The following is a 20,323-nucleotide window of genomic DNA, read 5'->3' on the forward strand; positions in this document are numbered from 1 at the left end:
TAATAATTACCACTAGGTGGTTTAAGTTAAGGGGAAGGGTTAATCTGCTGGCTGGGTTAGAGGGCAGAGGGGAGTACGGGACAATAAAGCTGTTGTGACATCACTGATGAGGTTGGCTCTTTTTAGGGGGAAGAGGGTAAAGGGAAGGAAGGTGGAACAGTGTTCAAAGCCTGGCAGGGAGGGGGGCTTGGTTCACAGCCTGGTAGGGAATGGGACTGAGTGCAGGGCGGGGAGGGAAGGGGGCTGGTTGCAGAACTTGGCAGGGCAGGACACTTGAATATTAAGCCGCCGACTTATATTCGAGTCAACCATTTTTTTTTTTCCTCCTTTTTGGAGGAAAAATGGGGGTCTCGACTTATATTTTGATCGACTTATATTCGAGTATATATGGTATATGGTATAGCGTAAGCTGTTTACATTCAATGCTAATACCTGCTGTTTGTGTGGTCCTGCATGCCCAGTTAGCCTTGTGGACACCAGGAATGAATATTGGTGGTACCCACAAAAATTCGGGCCCCTTCCTAACTCTACACATGTAATGCCCCACTCTAGCCAACTTGCAGCACGGCCAGAAAGTGGCAGTAATCTTGGGGGTAATCATCAGTGCAGACATGAAAGCTGCTAAACAAGTAGAGAAGGCCTCATCTAAGGCAAGGCAAATGATGGGATGTATCAATCGAAGCTTTGTCAGCCGCAAACCTGAAGTCATAATGCCACTCTACAGAACCATGGTGAGACCTCATCTGGAATACTGTGTGCAATTCTGGAGGCCACATTACCGGAAAGACGTGCTTTGAGCTGAATCGGTCCAGCGGATGGCCACCAGGATGGTCGCCGGACTCAAGGGTCTCTCATACGAAGAAAGACTGGGCAAACTGCAGCTCTATACCCTGGAGGAGCGCAGAGAACGGGGCGACATAATTGAGACATTTAAGTACGTCACTGGTCGCGTCGAGATGGAAAATGATATATTCTTTCCCAAGGGACCCTCGGTCACAAGGGGGCACCCCCTCAAACTCAGAGGGGGGAAATTTAGTGGTGACACAAGGAAGTATTTCTTCACGGAAAGGGTGGTAGATCACTGGAACAAACTTCCGGTGCAGGTGATCAAGGCCACCAGCGTGCTTGATTTTAAGAATAAATGGGACATACACGTGGGATCCCTACGAGGGTCAAGTTAAGGAACTGGGTCACTAGCACTCAATGGGGTGGGTCAATAGAGTGGGCAGATTTGATGGGCTGTGGCCCTTTTCTGCCGTCATCTTTCTATGTTTCTATGTTTCTAATCAGTGGCCCTGCCCAGTTAAGTGGTGGTGAATATGAGAGATTGCTGGTCACAGGTCATTTAACCAGGAAGGAGCTTCTCCTTAGTGAATCTTATGACTGGAACTAGAGAATGATACGTGGGGACAAATTTGTCCCCGTCCCCGCAGAGGGTGGAATGAGGCGGACTTGGGTGTCTGGGGTTTCCCAGAGAAAAATATGGTCGTCCTAACTTAGGCGCCTATAATGTAGGCCTTTTAAACCCTGGCGTACATTACGGGTGCCTGTTTTAAGTTAGGCGTGATGGACATACAATAGGTGGCCAACTTTAGGCGTTTGTCTTTTTCTAGACACCAGTTACAGGGCTACATTCACAAAGCAAACCGATCGTGTACCGATCAGTTTGCGACCCCTTTACGATCAAATTTCCCTCCAGCCCCATTTACCAACCTCTAGCGGTCCGCTTTGAATCCTTGCATGCAAATGAGGAGAAACGCATGCAAATTGGACAATGACGTGATTTATCAACCAAAAATTGTAAACCGACTGGGCTGGCTGATCAACCCAAGAAGCGACTGCTGGAGACCAGTCGAAAATATCTTTCCAACTCTCCAGCTCCATAGAAGCCCTGCTCTGCCCCAGTCTGTCACCTGCCTGCTCTCCCCGAATGCCGCCCTGCTCTGTCCTGTGTCTCCTGTCTGTTCGCTCCAAATACCACCCTGCTCTGCCCCGATCTTTCAGCCCTGCTTTCTGCCCCGAGCGCCTACTCTCTGCCGCCTTCCCTGCAGTGCAAGCCCGCGGGTTTAAAGCGGGGCTGCATGCCGCAGTGCAACCCCGCTTTAAACCCGTGGGCTCGCACTGCAGGGAAGGCGGCAGAGAGCAGGGCTTGGAAGGGGAGAACAGGAGGGCGCGTGCAGTAAAGTTTAAAAAAAAAAGTCGCGGCTAGACAAGTCCAGACGCACGTGCAGACCATCTACAGATGGTCTGCGCATGCGTTTGGATTGCAGACCTGCGATCCATGCCGGCAGATGGGGGCGTTCCTCCAATCGCCCCATCTGCATATTGAAGTTGCCTGAATTCATCAGGCCCGGATCAGGCAGGTTCATGAATTTAACCCACAGAATCTAGTTCATAGTGAGTAACAAAAGTGTGTGAAGAAAACTGAAAGCAAACATGCACATCGGCGCCTAACTAGGAGCCCCTCAAAAATTTCAAGTGCACATTTAAAATGTTAGGTGCTGAAGCAGTGGTGTAGTTAGTTGAGGGGGGGGGGGCAGAGCGGACGCCGGTACCTCTCTGTCCCACCACGCCACTCTCGCGCCATCCTGCTCCCCCATCATGTTTCTTTGTAGATCTTTGCTAGCACGAGCAACTTCTCCTGCCTGTTGCTCGCACCATCCTGGAAGGAAAGTGTGGCGAAGTGGTTAGAGCTGCAGCCTCAGCAACCCGAGATTGTGGGTTTGAACCCTGCGCTGCTCCTTGCGACCCTGGGCAAGTCACTTAATCCCCCACTGTCCCAGGTACATGAGCCCACCAGGACATATAGGGAAAATGCTTGAAGTACCTGTATGTAAACCGCTTTGAGTGTGGTTATAAAGCTACAAAAAGGTGGTATACAAGTCCCTTTCTCTGATGTCATAATGCCTCATTCCACCAATAAGAGCCAACCTCATCAGTGATGTCACAATGGCTTCATTGTTCTATACTTCGCTCACTTCTGATATTGTGTCAGAGTGGTGCAGTGGTTAGAGCTAAATCCTCAGCACCCTGAGGTTGTGGGTTCAAACCCTGTGGGTTCAAACCTTGACCCTGGACAAGTCACTTAATCCCCCACTGCCCGAGGTACATGAGCCCACCGGGACAAAAGGGAAAATGCTTGAAGTACCTGTATGTAAACTGCTTTGAGTGTGGTTGTCCCAACCCCTTTCCCTGGTATCATAATGCCTCCATAATTCCACCAATAAGAGCCAACCTCATCAGTGATGTCACAATGGCTTCATTGTTCTATACTTGGCTCACTTTTGCTATTGTATCAGAGGATAGAGTGGTGCAGTGGTTAGAGCTAAAGCCTCAGCACCCTGAGGTTGTGGGTTCAAATCCCTGTGCTGCTCCTTGCAAACCTGAGCAAGTCACTTAATCCTCCTCTGCCCCAGGTACTGTGAGCCCACTGCTTGAAGTACCTGTATGTAAACTGCTTTGAGTGTGGTTGTGTAACTACAAACAGGCAGTGTACAAGTCCCAACCCCTTTCTCCCCTCCTGAATCACTTCCGGGTCACAGGACGAGGAAGTAACATCAGAGGGAAATCCAACACTGGTGCAAGGAGCATGCTAAAGAAGTCACTCGCGCTGGCAAAGATTTAGAGGTACCGGGGGTGGGGGAAGGGGGAGGGAGAACGTGAGTGTGAAGGTGGGGGCTCTTTCACCCCTTACTACATCACTGTGCTGACGTTTTCTGTTTTGGTTTCAGACACGCACACAAGAAGACGCGCTTACCGCAAAACCTTGTGCACACACCCCCCCCCCCCCACCCCTATTTTTGCTGCAGATGTGTCTTACATAAAATTTGCATATGACTTGCTGCGTTCTGAGCCGTTTCACCCGCAGTAGGAACCGCGTGCTCAGACATCTGTGCACGGCTTTCCCGCGAGGCTTTCTGCATCCCCCGCTGAGGCCGTATACTTCTGCCCAAATCCAGCTGCTCTCGCCCCCTTCCACTTACAGCCAACATGAGGCACTAATTTTGCCACCTTCCTGCAAGACTGGACGTTTTGAAGGAATTCGCTCGAGGCGGTGTACGGCCAGGATAAGTCAGGCATGAGCAATAGACCATCCCAGATATCTGAATTCCTACTATTGTGCTATACTTCCTGAATGTTTTGCAGCCATGCAACATGCAGACTGCAATTGATTTTCTTTTTCATCTTATTTTAGTTTTGCTTGAATATTTTGACAGGTTTTGTTTAATTTTTTGCTTTTCTATTTTATTTCTTGTACTTTTTTCTTCTATCTCTCTTTCTGATTTTTTTTTTTTTATACCACTGTATACATTTCATGATCATTTTTTATTAGGCACTCTAGTTTAGATTATGAGCCTATTTAGGACAGAGAGAGAAGCTCAATGTACCTTAATTTAATATGTTGAGGGGTTGTAGATTCAAGAGCAATGTAAGAAAATTCTTCTTTGCGGAGAGGGTGGTGGATGCCTGGAATGCGCTCCTGAGAGAGGTGGTGGAGAGGAAAACGGTGGCGGAGTTCAAAGAAGCGTGGGATGAACACAGAGGATCTAGAATCAGAAAATAATAGTAAATGTTGAAGAACTAAAGCCAGGACTGGGAAGACTTGCACGGTCTGTGTCTGTGTATGGCCATTTGGTGGAGGATGGGCTGGGGAGGGCTTCAATGGCTGGGAGGGTGTAAATGAGCTGGAGTAGGTTTTAACGGAGGTTTCAGTAGTTGGAACCTAAGAACAGTACCGGATAGAGCTTTGGATTCTTGCCCAGAAATAGCTAAGAAGAAAAAAAAAAATTTCAATTGAATCAGGTTGGGCAGACTGGATGGACCATTCGGGTCGTTATCTGCCGTCATCTACTATGTTACTCTATATATTAAAGTTCTAAATTGTGATCCGCTTGGGTCTTAAGCAGAATATAAATGTTAAATACATAAATACAGAGTAAGGCATAGTATGCTACATTACAATGTCAACACAATACACAATAAAACAATTTAATAGTCAGCCTGGGGTGTAAGCAAAGATGGAGCAGATAGATAAGTTAGAGTCGCAGGAGGGAAAAAAATAAGGGGGCTAATTTAAGGCCCTCGCCTATGAGGTCAGAACGGTGCTTGAAAATCCTTGGCTAGAGTAGGAGTGGGCAAACACGTCCTGCTATAGCACAGTATCGTTTTGCTCCTCAAGGTCCACTTCCGTAGATCTGTGGGAGATCTGAGAGATTCTTCGCTACGCTTAAGGCTAGAATTTGAAGGGCTGCTCGAAATGCCAGCTTGGCAATCTGGGTCGATAAAAGGAATATCTCCGGAATGCTCCTAGACACTTTCCCCCTCACACTAACCTTTCCAGAGAAAAAGGAGCCTGGAGGGGGGAAGGAGGGGGGCTACACAGTCTGCAGACAGATGCCTCAGGGATACCACAATACATGAGTGATTCAGAGTTTGTGGTGCATTTCAAGAGGTGTTAATCGTGTGAGGAGAAACGGCAATCAAAGCCTTATAAAGGACACAAAAAACTTGTACTGGGATTATTCAGCAGATCTGAACTGGGGTATCATCAGTTTCCGGCTTGTAAATCTATGGTGGCTGTTTTAAAAGCATTATCGGCCTCATAGATGTGTATTCCAGATGTTACAAGGTCGGGGTGTACAAGCCTAAAGCAGAAGCATCTAGCTAGGCCTGTTCTGAGCGTGTTTGAGTGGGCCAAAAAACTATGCATACAGGGAATGAACATCTGTGAATTCACCCCCTTTCCATGAAGTATTTCCTCAGGTTACTCCTGAATCTGTCCCCTTTCACCTTCATCCTATGTCCCTCATTCCACCTATGTGTTCTAATAAAACTGACCCAGCGTTATACATAGAGAATGACACAGGGACAAATTTTTCCCATCCCATCCCATCCCCGTGAGTTTTGTCACTGCCCCTGACCCATTCCTGTAAACTCTGCCTTAACTGCAAAACCTTGAACACTTATGGTTTTAAAGTGTTTGAGGCTTGTGCAGATGAGGGCAGAGCTTAGGCATTGGTGGAATGAGGCATTATGACGTCACAGTCTGAGCTCTAGAATGTTGCTACTTGTGGTTTTAAAGGGTTTGATACTTGTGCAGATGAGGACGGAGCTTAGGCATTGGTGGAATGAGGCATTATGACATCACAATCTGAGCTCTAGAATGTTGCTACTTATTATATTAAAGTGCTTGAGGCTTGTGCAGATGAGGACGGAGCTTAGGCATTGGTGGAATGAGGCATTAATGACATCACAATCTCAGCTCTAGAATGCTGCTACTTAGGATTTGAAAGGGTTTGAGGAAGGAGCAGTGGTGTACATAGCATATGTGACACCCGGGGCCCATCATTTTTTGGCACCCCCCCTCATCTGTACAAAAACATGATTTTTAGTAACAAGCCACACTTCACACATGAGTGCCTAGGAAAAGGTAGCATCTTACATACTGCAGTGAGCAGTACAATATCAATACACCCATTGTAAAACTAAACAAGCCAGACTAGTACAGATCAATCCTACATCATCAATCCTAACAGAAAACCATGTCTTTCGAACACACAGAACACAGAAAACACCTTCGCCTAGTATGGAATATGTCATCACAAACTAACCCCTCCCCCTTTTACAAAACTGTAGTGTGAATTTTAGTCACAGTGGTAACAGCTCCGACGCTCATAGATTTCTGAGCATTCGAGCTGCTACCACCAAAAAATGCTCCACAGTTTTGTAAAAGGGGGATAAAATAGAAATACATAGACAAAGGTTAAATTGAACCAGCAAGAAGCTGGACTCTGCATACCATGCAACACCATAGAAACAGTGACACATGTCTCCTAAAGCAATAAATAAATAGAAAATTTTTGTTCTACCTTTGTTTTCTCTGGTTTCTGCTTTCCTCATCTTCTTGTTACTCTCTTCCTTCCATCCACTGTCTGCCATCTCTCTGCCCCTATATGGCATCTTCTCTCCTTCTATGCCCCTTCCAGAAATTGTATGCCTTCCCCTTCCATCTCTCCTTTCACCCCCATTGGTCTGGCATCTCTTTCCTCTCCTTCCCTCTCCCACACCTCTCTTCTGCAATCCCTTTCTTCCCTCATTTTCCTTTCCAATTTATTTTCTGCATCCATCTAGATTACGTTCTTACTACCCTCTCATCAATTTCCTTTTTTACTGTCTACCTACAGCTCGCCACCTCTTTCCCTCACCCCCTCCAGTATTTCCCTAACTCAATCCTTTTCCCCCATCATGTGCCCTCCTTTTATTTATCCCCTCCTTCCATCATATGCCCTCTTTCTCTACCCCTTCCATCTAGTACCTTCTCCTCTCTCTGTCCACTTCCATCGTCTGTTCCCCTCTTTCTCTCCTCCCATTTCCTTCCTGCATTTGCTCCCTTATCTCTCCCATCTGCACTTCTACCCAGCATAGGCTCCCCCTCTACCCGCCAAACTACTATCCAATGTCTGCCCTTTCTCTCTCCATCCACCCCTTTTCAATCAGCATCTGCCCTCTTTCTTTCCCTCCGATCCAATTCCATCCAGTATCTTTCCCCCTTATGTCTGTCTCTCCTTTCCCTGTACATCATTTCCATCAGCACTACCCTTCCATACCACCCTGCCCCCTTTCTCTCCCTGCACCACTCTTTCATTCCAGCAGTCCTGCTCCTTTCTCGCGATGACTGTAGCTGCTGGCTGCCGGTCCACCCCACTCTGACGTACTAGCTCTGGAGCAGAGTCGGCAGCCACGTGCTGGAAGGTCCCGCGATGACTCCAGGCTTTGCTCCGGAAGAAGTAAGTTACCCCGTCCGACATAACTTACTTCTTTTAGAGCAAAGCCGGCAGACGAGTCATCGGGGGACCTTCCTGCACCTCAGCGCAGCTGCCGACTCTGCTCTAGAGCAGTGTTTTTCAACCTTTTTACACCAGTGGACCGGTAGAAATAAAATAATTATTTTGTGGACCGGCAAACTACTAAGACAGTCCCCGCAAACCATCTGATCCCATCCACACAAGTCTCAGTTATGATTTTATATTGAACATATTTTATTAAAGTATAAAAATAAACAATATTCTGTACAATTGTCATTTTATAAATATAAATATACAGAGCAAGGACCAACAAAACCCCTGTCTCCCCTCTCCTTCACATATATCCCCTCTACTACCAAGAAAACTGAACAAGCCAAATTATTATAGAATGCTCCACATAAATATCATGCTAACAGAATACTGCAGTCACACATGACAGGAATAGTGTTAGGGGAGTGCAACTAGGGCAACTGCCCCCTGGTCTGAGAGAACCCTAAGCAACTAGAAGCTAAAGAAGCACTGCCTGGGCTTTGCAGTTCCCAGTTATGTATCTAGCAGGATATATATTTCAAATCTGATATATTCTAATGACAAAATAGAAATAAAATGATTTTTTCTACCTTTTGTTGTTTCTGGTTTCTGCTTTTATCTTCTTTTTACTCTTTTCCTTCCAGCATCTGCCCGTTCCATCCACTATCTGCCCCTTCCAGAAACTGTCTTCCCCTGCCATCTCTCCTCTAGACCCCCCCCTTTGGTCTGGCACCAATCATCTTCCCTCTGTTCCCTCATGGTCTGGCATCTTTCTCCTTTCATCTCTCTTTCCCTCCCCCCCCTGTGGTTTTTAGCATCTCTCTCTTCTCATTTCCTCCGCTCAGATCTGATATCTCTGTCTCCTTCCCCGTTCTCTGGCATCTCTCTCTCTTCCCTTCTCTGGTCTTCCTTCTTTATTTTCTGCCTTCGTCTAAATTAAATTCTTTCTTACTATGCAGTCCTCAGTTTCCCTCTTTTCACTATGTCTACACACAGCATGCCACCCCTTTCTTTCACCCCTCCACTATCTCACTAACTCTATCTTCTTCCCCCATCCAGCATATGTCCTTTTTCTTTATCCCTCCTTCTATCCAGTTCTCTTTCTCCACTTCCATTCAGCATTTGCTCTCCCTTCTCCCCACTTCCATCACCTGCCCTCTTCTCTCTCCTCACTTCCATCATCTTCCCTCTTCTCTCTCCTCACTTCCATCATCTGCCCTCTTCTCTCTCTTTCCCCCCACTTCCATCATCTGCCCTCTTCTCCCTCCCCCTTCTCTCCACTTCCATCATCTGCCCTTTCTCCCCCCTTCCAAATTGGTCTGGCACCCATCTTCTTCCCTCTTCTTCCCCCCATAGTCTGGCATCTGTCTTCTTCCCTTCCAGCATCTTCTCCCCACTCTCTGTTCCCCATTTCTCTTCAGCGTCTTCTCCCCACTCTGTCATCCCCATTTCCCTTCAGCTTCTTCTCCCCCCTCTGTCTTCCCCATGTGCTTTCAGCATCCTTCTCCCCCCTCTGTTTTACCCATTTCCCTTAAGCGTCTTTTCCTTTCCACCCCACCTTTCCTCCCTTTCTCCCTCCCTGCCCCTTACCTTTGTGGCGCTTTCACCCCCCTTACTTTCGTGGTGCTTTCACACCCCCCCCCCAACAGGCCCGGGCTGACAAACCTCCCTGCCCTATGGCCGGCGATGTCTAAACTGCCGCCTTAGGGCAGCCGGAGTGTTGTAGTTGCATATGGCTGCTGTAAAGGTCATTTCTGATGCAACTTCCACTTGCGTCAGAGACGACCTTTACAGCAGCCATATGCAATTACAACGTTCCGGCTGCCCTAAGGCGGCAGTTTAGACATCGCCGGCCACAGGGCAGGGAGGTTTGTCGGGCCGGGCCTGAAGGGGGGTGAAAGCGCTATGAAGGTAAGGGGGGGTGTGAAAACGCCACAAAGGAGGGCGGCAGTAAGGAGGGAGAGAGTGCGATAGAGACTGGGCCGACTGTGCACCCCCCTAAGGCTGCACCCGGGGCGGACCTCCCCCCCCCCCCCCGCCCCCCTTGGTACCCCACTGGGACGGAGCTTAGGCATTGGTGGAATGAGGCATTATGACATCACAATCTGAGCTCTAGAATGTTGCTAATTAGAATTTTAAAGTGTCTGAGGCTTGTGCATATGAGGAGAGAGCTTGAAGGAATGGGGCAGGAACAGAGTTCACGGGGACAGGACAGGGATAGAGAGACCCCGCGGGGATGGGGAATATTTGTCCCTATGTCATTCTCTAATATAAAGGATTCTCTACGGGGGTGATTCTGTATCGGTGTTCCTGGTTTCCAAGGGAAAGTAGAACTTTGTTTTCCCTTATAAACTACTAACCTTACATTGCATATTTTTTATTTAAAAAAAATGTATAGCCTGTATATTCAGCAATTCTATGCTGGTAACAAGATAACACATATAATAAAATTACTGCCCACAAATACAAACATACTCTCAAGAACAAAAAACAACAACTAGAAAACACGTCTTAACACACATTATTGGGGTGTCCACTTCTAGAACTGTCCATGGATTTCATCTCCTCTGCAGTGGGTGTGGGCTTTGTTTTTTCCGCAACTCAGCTGACTGAATTCTCTGCATTTGAATTTATATTTTATCTGGTGGGTTTGAATTATCTTTCCTGTTTTTAATGGAATTCTTTTTTTTACTGCATTGAATTATTTTTGTAAACCGCTTTGTTCTTATTTGTAGCTTAAGCGGTGTAGAAATATTTTTTGATAAACATCTGGCATTTAAGCACGACCAGAGTCCAAGAAGTTAGGAGTCCAATATTCTGCCGGCTGCAATCAACGCTTTGCTGACCGCTGCTGTCTTTATACCTGGAAATTCAATGATGGGCCAAGTTCGGGCTCCGGCACTGAATCTCCAGGTGTCCAGAGCTGGTGAAAATACAGCTGGTTAAGTGCGATATTCAGCACATTTAACTGATTGAAGAACCACATAAAGACAGGATTGTGTTTTATGCAGTTATCTTAACCAGCCAAGTGCTAACTCCACCAAGATACTCGGTTTTGGCTTAGGCGCGAGCAGGCATTTTCAGCAGCGCTATCCGGTAAAGTGCCACTGAAAATGCCCCGTTAGCTCCAGCAGTGTAAATGGCCAGGAACCACTCCTCGCTGTTTAAATCATTTTGAATATCGAGTCCTAGATGTATAAGTGTGATTCCCACCCCATGTAACGTGAACACTATGTAAGAGATGTGCGTATGTACAGAATAGCGCTTAGGTGGATTTTTGGCTTTTCCACAGATAACTTGCGCTCACATGCATGTAAAGCTCTTATTCTAAACATGTATACATGTTATTGGCATGTAAATGGTAGGGCCTGCTTTGTAGAATTAACCTCTAAACATGTAGATGTTCCTGAGGACAGAGTACATAGAGTTGGGGGAGGAGTCAATGCTTGGGTGTGCATTTTTTTAAATATTTTTTAAATATTTATCAATTTAAGGTGCAGGGAGGGGGGATTTTATTATTACATGTTTTATATGATAATGGAATATGTGGGAAGGAGGGGTGGGATAGGGGAGGGGATAAGAATTTAAGAAATGTATCAATGATTGTTTGTAAATGATGTATTTATTGTTAATGTGAATGAATATATTATAACACTTAATGTAATCTTGAAAATGAATAAAGAATATAAAAAAAAAAATATGCACATACACATGTAAATTTGCATTTTCCTGGGTGCAGGAATAATTTTGAGGAAGAGCATATGTGTACTGCTGGAGACGGATCAGGCACATAAGTTGCTTTTATAAAATATATGCACAATGTTTCATATTTTCTCTAGCTTACCCCCTCCCCCTCCCACAGCCAGAACTTAACAAGTATAAGCAGAAGCAGTCGGTCCTGTATATGCTGGTTCCAATCCCAAAATGGCTGCTGGGACCTCCTGCAGTAGACCAGTGCAGGAGGCCACGGTGGCCATTTTGAGCAATCTCCAGTTGCTCTTGATTTGCTGATTCTCATTGCAAAATGGCTGCTGGAATCTCCCACAGCAGTCTTGTGATGCTGCCTTGGCAGCCATTTTGACTGAGCAGCAGCTCTGGGCAGGAATGAATGGGCTTCGTTCCTGCTCCTGGAGAGGCCAGTAGACCACCAGGGCTTCTTAAGGTAGACTCGGGGAAGGCCTGCAGGTGGTTGGGCAACCTGCAAGGCCAGATCTCTAGCAGTGTAAGGGAGCAGAAACTCAGAGGGGCCCATTTTCTTCCAGGGCGTTGGATGTAACAGTAATGGTGATGGTTTCAGTTCCAGCCAAAACTGACCGGCAAATTTCAGCTGCAAATTTGTTTTTGGTTGAAACCAAAACCATCAGTTTTGGTCAGTCTCTAGTTGGTGGAACCTCAGACTAGACTGGTACCTTCTTGAAATGAAGATCTAGAAGGGATTGAGAGGAAAAATGATTGGAATTACTCCTACCCCATTGTTCAAATTTAATGATGCTCAGTTGGAGAAGAGCTGATCCTGATCCCAGTATGTCATGTCTTTTTTTTAATATTGCTTTGTTGTATTTTTCCATTCCATTTCTACATTTTATTTCAAATGAACAAATCAAATCAACCACAAGGAAAACAAAAAATACAAAATGGAGAAAAAGGCCCTAGGATAATTCCCTTATCACGCTGAAGTTCGGCAGTCTCTTGTGCTGTAGTACACATGGGCTGTGATATATGTGTGACGGATACTAGCAGAGTGATCTATACTGTTCTTTGGTCTAATGGAACGAGATGTGTCAGCTCCCATTCATCTCAGCCGGTCCCCGGGCCCTGGCGGCTTCTAGGCGTCTGTTGACTACAGAGAGAAATTGAAAAATGCAGGAAATATTCCCTCTTTTGCCCTAGTCCTTTTTTGATTGCAGCATAGGTGTGTTAATCTTTAATTATGGACTAAAAATGATTTTCTTGATCGTCGTCGTAAATCTTGGCTGCCACTGTCTCTTCTAATGAAACCGGTGGTCCTGGTTGAAGCTTTCACCTGTACAGCAGCAGTAAACATTATTGGACATTTTGGCCCTGATTCTATAAAAAATTTTAAAAAAACACCTAGAAATGCCGCCTAACGTAAGTTGTTTAGTTGATTCAGTCAGCATTGGTAATTGAAAAGCGCCATTAAAAGCCAATTTTGAAAAAGTAAGTTGCCAGTAGGCACGATGTAGGCCTCTGCATCGAGGCGCCTACCTGGAAAGTAAGCACGGTTGGGGGTGGAATTTAGGCATGGATTGAGTCACCTTAGGTGCCGGTATTTTATACCAAAAATCCCTGGCCTAAGCCTTACTGTTGCCTAAGCTGTAGATAGCCACTGGCGCCTAACTCGATTTAAGCAAAACTGGGGGCGATTCTGCAAATGGTGCTTAACTTTTGAATGCAGAAGAAACAGAAGAACAAAACCTCTCCGTGAATGAAACACCAGCAACGGAAGAAACGGAGTGGGCACAATCTTGGAAACTGGGAAACAATCACCAGTCGGGCTTTATTGGACAATGCTGTAATAAAAGCATAAATGACTCGTCATGTTTCAGCCAACAGGCCTGCATCAGGGGTCAAACTAAGGCCCAGATTCACTAAAGCTAGCGATTCAATCGCTGTTGGCTGATTACTGGCCAATTTTGAAACGGCAATTGATTTGTTTGTCCAGTCAGGGACTTCTTAGGCTCTGCCCTAAGGAAGTCCCTGATTGGCTCAGGCGCCTCAGGCTCCTCCCAAGAGGGAAGGAGCCTGAGGCGCCTGAGCCAATTTGGGCACATGATGCACCAGGGCGGGGCCTAAGGCCAGCATTCGCATCAGGCAGGGTGTAGGAGAAGGAGCAGGAGGACTTTGCTGCATGGGGAAGGGTGACACCATTTTGCAGATGATGTTGCCTGGATTCAGGAGTAAGTGGGCATCATGCCTGCCTCCTTTCACGTGTGGTGGGTCTTGGGTTGGGTTTGCACGGTGAGAGATTGGAACCTACAGTGGGGGGAGAGGTAGGCTACCGGTGATTTGGGTGGTTGGAGGGAGGGCGGGCCATTGGAGCACTCTGGAATCTTTTTTGTTTAATATCAGGGTGGAGGGAGGGGTGTTTGTATAGGATGGAGCCAGTCCAGGGCAGAGGAAGAGCAGGGGGTGCTGCTTAGACCCCTGCTTCTCTCAACCAACCTTTCTACGCTGCCCAGACCTGGCAAAAAGTTTCCTGTTCTAAATGTGTGTGAAAACCTTTATTTGGGGAGGAAGTGGGGGGGGTGGGGGATGAGGAAGAGATCATGGTTATTGCGGATGGGCAGACTGGATGGGCCATTTGGCCTTTATCTGCCATCATGTTTCTATGTTTAATGTGGTCTGTGGTATTAATTTCAGCATGAGTTAATACCCGCGGTGAAACCATTTGAGCATTCGGCATACAATAACATGTGCACAAGTCCAGCGTTAACCACATGTTGACACTGGTGGTAGCTTTTGAGCATTGACCCCTCTGTAAGAGTGGCTCTTATCTCCCTGTGTCTGACGCTAAAAACAAAAATTTGTCATACGCCAGGTTTCCTGATCTATTAATAAATGGCGCTGTTTTTTTTCTCTCGTGTGCTCCAGCCATTGACACACAGGAGATAAGCTTAAGGTGCTGTTAATAACTCATGATGTTATGGGAATAAGAGCTGGGCTGGACAGTGTTCTGTGGGGAATTGGCAGCGCCTGAACCCGGTAGACAAGAAATTGCGTAAGAAATTCAGCCAGTGCCTCGGGAGTGAAGCAGTCTGTAGCTGACAACTGGTATTTCAGCTTAAAGAAGTCCGAAAGATAAACGATGGCTCTCGTGGTAAGACATTTAAAGGCCAGGAGTCCAGGCTGTGAATACCCAGCAACGGCACTGGGAGGAAGGTAAAATGCCCCTCCAGCGTGGGAGTGGCAGGAGCGGCTCCTGGCAGCAGTATTTGTGCAGCTGATTGCTCCTACGGTGTGGCATTTCCAGAGGGTGCTGTCGCTTGTAATACACAAGAGGACACTCTAGAACAGGGGCGCCCACACTTTTAAAATGACCAAGTCAAAATGATCTACCAACAATAAAATTTTAACAAACGCAGAGCACAATGTATGCAGAGAAAATGTTAATTATCATTTGTATTCGGGGTTTTTGGTGTCGGGTCAAAACCGCGGAAGACAAAGGCGCATGCCGACAACTGAGCGCAGCACGGAGACGTGCGCCGAAGAAAATAACTGTTTTTAGGGGCTCCGACGGGGGTGTGTGGGGGGGAACCCCCCCCCCCACTTTACTTTATACAGATCGCGCCGCGTTGTGGGGGGTTTGGGGGATTGTAACCCCCCACATTTTACTGAAAACTTCACTTTTTCCCTAAAAACAGGGAAAAAGTTAAGTTTACAGTATAATGAGGGGGGTTACAACCCCCCAAACCACCCACAACGCCGCCGCGATCTGTATTAAGTAAAGTGGGGGGGCTCCCCAACAAAACCCCCCGTCGGAGCCCCTAAAAACTGTCATTTTCTTCGGCGCGTGCCTCCATCTTGCGCTCAGTTGTCGGCGCGCGCCTTTGTCTTCCTCGGTTTTGTCTATGAACCGGGGTTTTTATCAGAGGCCAAGGCAGACGACTTTAAAATACGCCATGTCACCTCAGTAACAACTATACAAAAATAGACAAATATACCCCCTCCCCTTTTACTAAACCGCAATAGCGTTTTTTAGCACAGGGAGCTGCGATGAATGCCCTGCGCTGCTCTCGATGTGCTAAAAAACGCTATTGCGGTTTAGTCAAAGGGGGCCATAGTGCAAAATATAGACAGCCAGATATAAATTCTCAAAATGGACCCGTTTTGATCACTAAATTGAAAATAAAATCATTTTTCCTACCTTTGTTGTCTGGTGATTTCATGAGTCTCGGTTGCATTTCCTTCTTGTGTAAAGCCAATATTTCTTTCTTCCGGTCTTTCTTTCTCTCTCCCCTGCCCCCTCCCCCCCTTTATTTCTGCCTTTCTTTCTCTCCTCCTGCCTCCCCCCCCCCCCAAGCCATCATGCCAATTCCTCCACTTCCCCGACTCTTTCCCTACCCCAAGCCAGGCCTGGTGCGTACAAGCGCCAGATTCACAAGACTTCACCTCCGACGTCAATTCTAACATCGGGGAGGAAGTTCCAGGCCAGCCAGGCTCGTTCAAACATAAAGAGCAATATCAAATTGTAGTTGGTTAATACCCAGAGTGTATACAGGCAAGCACGTGTTCAGGCAACCTGTATACACACATTTTACGCAGACTGTATGGTGGGATTAGCATTTACTGGTTCATTATATGAAATGCTCAGACGTGCATAAAACTGCTTACTAAATAGTGGATCTTTGCTTGTATGTCCTGTTCTTATAATAGGAGCCCTGCAGGAGCATTGGCAAAGCTGTTTCATGTGGGACTGTTGGTAGTGGAATGGCAGAAGGTGCTGCAGGGTAGGAATGAGGTGCACTGACAACTGTGTGAGCCTGGCTCAATCCTGGAATAGCTGAGGGTACTTCAGGGTAGGAATGAGGTGCACTCACAACAGTGTATGCCTTCTTGATCCTGGAATTGCAAGGGGTGCTGTAAGGCAGGAATGAGGTGCACTGACAAGTGTGTGCCTTTTCAATCCTTGAATAGCCGGGGGTACCACAGGGCAGGAATGAGGTGCACTGACAACAGTGTATGCCTTCTCAATCCTGGAATAGCCGGGGATACTGCAGGGTAGGAATAAGGTGCATTAACAACAGTGTGTGCCTTCTCAATCTTGGAATTGCAGGGGGCAGGAATGAGATGCACTGAAAAACAGTCAGTCCAGGAATAGCCAGGGATACTGCAGGGCAGGAATGAGGGGCACTGACAACTGTGTGTTGTAAGGCAGGAATGAGGTGCACTGATAGCTGTGTGTGCCTTTTCAATCCTGAAATAGCCGGGGGTGCTGGAAGGCTGGAGTGAAGTGCACCAGCAGTATAGTCCTATAAGGATGCTTATAATAGGGCAGCTGTCTGTATGACTGGCTCTGCCCCGGCTTTATTACTTGTTTGCTTGAATGTCCTTGTAAATTCAGTTGACATGAAATGTATGCAGAAAAAAAATAAATCTTGCAGATTTTATGCAAAGATTGAATCATTATGGCTCTGGTTTTGTTTGTTCAATGCTGACTATTCTGGTTTTGCTCAGATCTCTTGCATACCTTCCCCATGTCCCTGAGAGTGGAGATGGCAGAAGAGAGTTTAGTTTGTGCTTCTCTGGTGCCACCCAGTGGTTATGTTCAGTTGTGCGGTCTTTCCAGAGTTTTGGGAACTTCACATACGTACTTCTTGCAGGGGATGGAATCTGATATACTGCCATTCTGTGGTAACAAAGTGGTTTATATATGATCTGTGTCCTGTAAAAGACAGATGAAAATTCAGCAACTCCAGAAACTTGGAACTAAGGCTAGTACCAGGCCGACTACTATGGTCTGTATCCCACAAGTGGCAAAAGACAGATGAAAATCAAATCTCCGTATTGTATATTCTCATATGCTATGAATGGTGATGCTATCTTAATACTGAGATTAGCAAGTTAAATACTGTTAGTCAGACTTTTGGGTTTTTATCAATCTTTTTTCACTCAAAGAACAGTCAAGCTCTGAAACTCATTGACAGAAGTTTTGGGTTTTAATAAAAGCTTTGGACAGGTTAATAAGAACATAAGAATAGCCTTACTGGGTCAGACCCATGGTCCATCTAACCCAGTAGCCCGTTCTCACAGTGGCCAATCCAGGTCACTAGGTCACTTGTACCTGGCCAAAACCCAAAGAGTAGCAACATTCCACAAAGAATCCCAGAGAGTAGCAACATTCCATACAGAATCTCAAAGAATAGCAAGATTCCGGAATCCCAGAGAGTAACAAGATTCTGGAATCCCAAAGAGTAGCAACATTCCATACAGAATCTCAAAGGATAGCAAGATTCCAGAATCCCAGAGAGTAACAAGATTCTAGAATCCCAAAGAGTAGCAACATTCCATACAGAATCTCAAAGGATAGCAAGATTCCAGAATCCCAGAGAGTAACAAGATTCTGGAATCCCAAAGAGTAGCAACATTCCATACAGAATCTCAAAGGATAGCAAGATTCCAGAATCCCAGAGAGTAACAAGATTCTGGAATCCCAAAGAGTAGCAACATTCCATACAGAATCTCAAAGGATAGCAAGATTCCAGAATCCCAGAGAGTAACAAGATTCTAGAATCCCAAAGAGTAGCAACATTCCATGCTACCGATCCAGGGCAAGCAGTGGCTTCCCCCATGTCTTTCTTAATAACAGACTATGGACTTTTCCTCCAGGAAATTGTCCAAACCTTTCTTAAAACAAGTTACGCTCGCCGTTCTTACCATAACCTCTGGCAACGTGTTCCAGAGCTTAACTATTCCATGGCTTGTTTAATTCAAAGAGAATCTCCCAAGGTAGTTTTACGTTAAAAATAAGCCAGTGAGCAGGTGGCTGAATGGTAAAAGGATGAAATAATAGCCATGTCTTTGGAAATAAATTATTAAAAGTGCTCTATCCTGCAGTTTCAAAAATACAGAGAAAACAAAAAAAAAAACCTCTGTGGAGTGACGATGTTCCCAAATGGACTTTATTTGAAAGTATCAAAGTTCCAAAGGGGCTCATGTGGATGATTTGCTTTTATGTGGATGATTTTAGTGTATCTTTGGAACTTTGATACTTTCAAATAAAGTCCATTTGGGAACATCGTCACTCCACAGAGTTTTTTTGGTTTTCTCTGGATTTTCTTCTTTGTGGATATTTTGGGGTCAATTCCTTTTGTTTTTTGCTTGTTGCGTTTCAAAAATACATTCAAAAAGTGAAATGGACAGCCCGGTACATATTCCGGAATCATAAAATCAATTAGCCCAAAACAGAAACTTATTGGGACAAGTAAGATTTCACTTTTTTATAACAAACTGAACCACCATTTTTCAGATGCTGAACTGGGTTAGGAGTCCTACAGATGGGATGCTGCGAATGAAAGCATTCAGTCACAGGTGACCAGTGGTGGGGTAGCATTTATAGGGGGCATCAGCAATAAAGCACTCTCCAGTGACCCCAGGTATGCTTGTAGTTTAAGGAACATAGAAACATGATGGCAGATAAAGGCCAAATGGCCCATCCGCAGCATCCACTATCTCCTCCTCTCCCTATTGGCTAAGGCTCTTAACATTTGCATCTCCTCTTCCTATAGGCTAAGGCTCTTTCCACCTGCATTGTGAGGTCATAGAGCTTTAGGGTTATAGAAACACGATGGCAGATAAAGGCCACGTGGCCCATCCGCAGCATCCACTATCTCTTCCTCTCCCTATTGGCTAAGGCTCTTAACATTTGCATCTCCTCTTCCTATAGGCTAAGTCTTTTTACACCTGCATTGTGAGGTCATAGAGCTTTATGGTTATAGAAACATGATGGCAGATAAAGGCCAAATGGCCCATCCAGAGCATCCACTATCTCCTCCTCTCCCTATTGGCTAAGGCTCTTAACATTTGCATCTCCTCTTCCCATAGGCTAAGGCTCTTTCCACCTGCATTGTGAGGTCATAGAGCTTTAGGGTTATAGAAATATTGTAACATGATGGCAGCTAAAGGCCAAATGGCCCATCCAGTCTGCCCATCCACAGTAACCATTATCTCTTCCTCTCTCTAAGAGATCCCACGTGCCTGTCCCATACTTTCTTGATTTCAGACACAGTCTCTGTCTTCACCACCTCTTCCGGGAGATGGTTCCATGCATCTACCACCCTTTCTGTAAAAAAAAGTATTTCCTTAGATTACTCCTGAGCCTCTCACCTCTCATTCCAGAGCTTCCTTTCAAATGAAAGAGACTCGACTCATGCACATTTATGCCACATAGATCCATCAAGCCCAATATCCTGTTTCCAACAGTGGCCAACCCAGGTCCCAAGTAGTAAAAGTTAGGCTGTCAGCATACAAAATTGCTCCTTAGGGTTGTCCACAAAAACCTAAAACTCTTTGAATTGAAGTTTTTCCCATGAATTTGAGTGTGCTTGATCAGAAAATAATTTTGTAATATTTTTTAATGCCCATCCTGGGGTCGCTCAAAGCCACTGATTACATAAAGCTCCGTTTTTCTTAAAATTTGCTATTATTTTGACTTACCGTATTTTCACGCATATAACGCGCGCGGAGAGAGCGAGACCAGAAGGCTTTGAGCATGCGCAAATGCTCAAAGCCTAGTCCAGCCCGGCGCAGGAAGAAGGAGGATCTCTCCTGCACCGCACCGCCCAGCCCAGCCCAAACCAACGAGGGAGGATCTTCGGGCACTGGCACAACCTGTGCATTGGTGCTGGTGCCGGTGCCCAATCGGGTAAGAGATGTTTGGTGCTGGGGGGATGTAGGATCGCGGGGGAAGGAGGGTGACGAGAGCGGGGGGGGGGGAGGATGCCGGTTCGCAGGGGGGATGCTGGATCGGA

The 20,323-nt window shown here is 46.1% G+C and overlaps 1 protein-coding gene across 2 annotated transcripts in view; it reads left to right on the top strand.

The window, feature by feature from the left end:
- Positions 1 to 20,323, top strand: part of SLC39A11 (solute carrier family 39 member 11) — a 549,521-nt gene that overhangs the window by 455,975 nt on the left and 73,223 nt on the right. The gene's annotated exons all lie outside the window — the stretch shown is intronic.

The sequence above is a fragment of the Geotrypetes seraphini genome, chromosome 10, assembly GCF_902459505.1.
Source record: "Geotrypetes seraphini chromosome 10, aGeoSer1.1, whole genome shotgun sequence".
In the NCBI taxonomy this organism is placed as follows: Eukaryota; Metazoa; Chordata; class Amphibia; order Gymnophiona; family Dermophiidae; genus Geotrypetes; species Geotrypetes seraphini.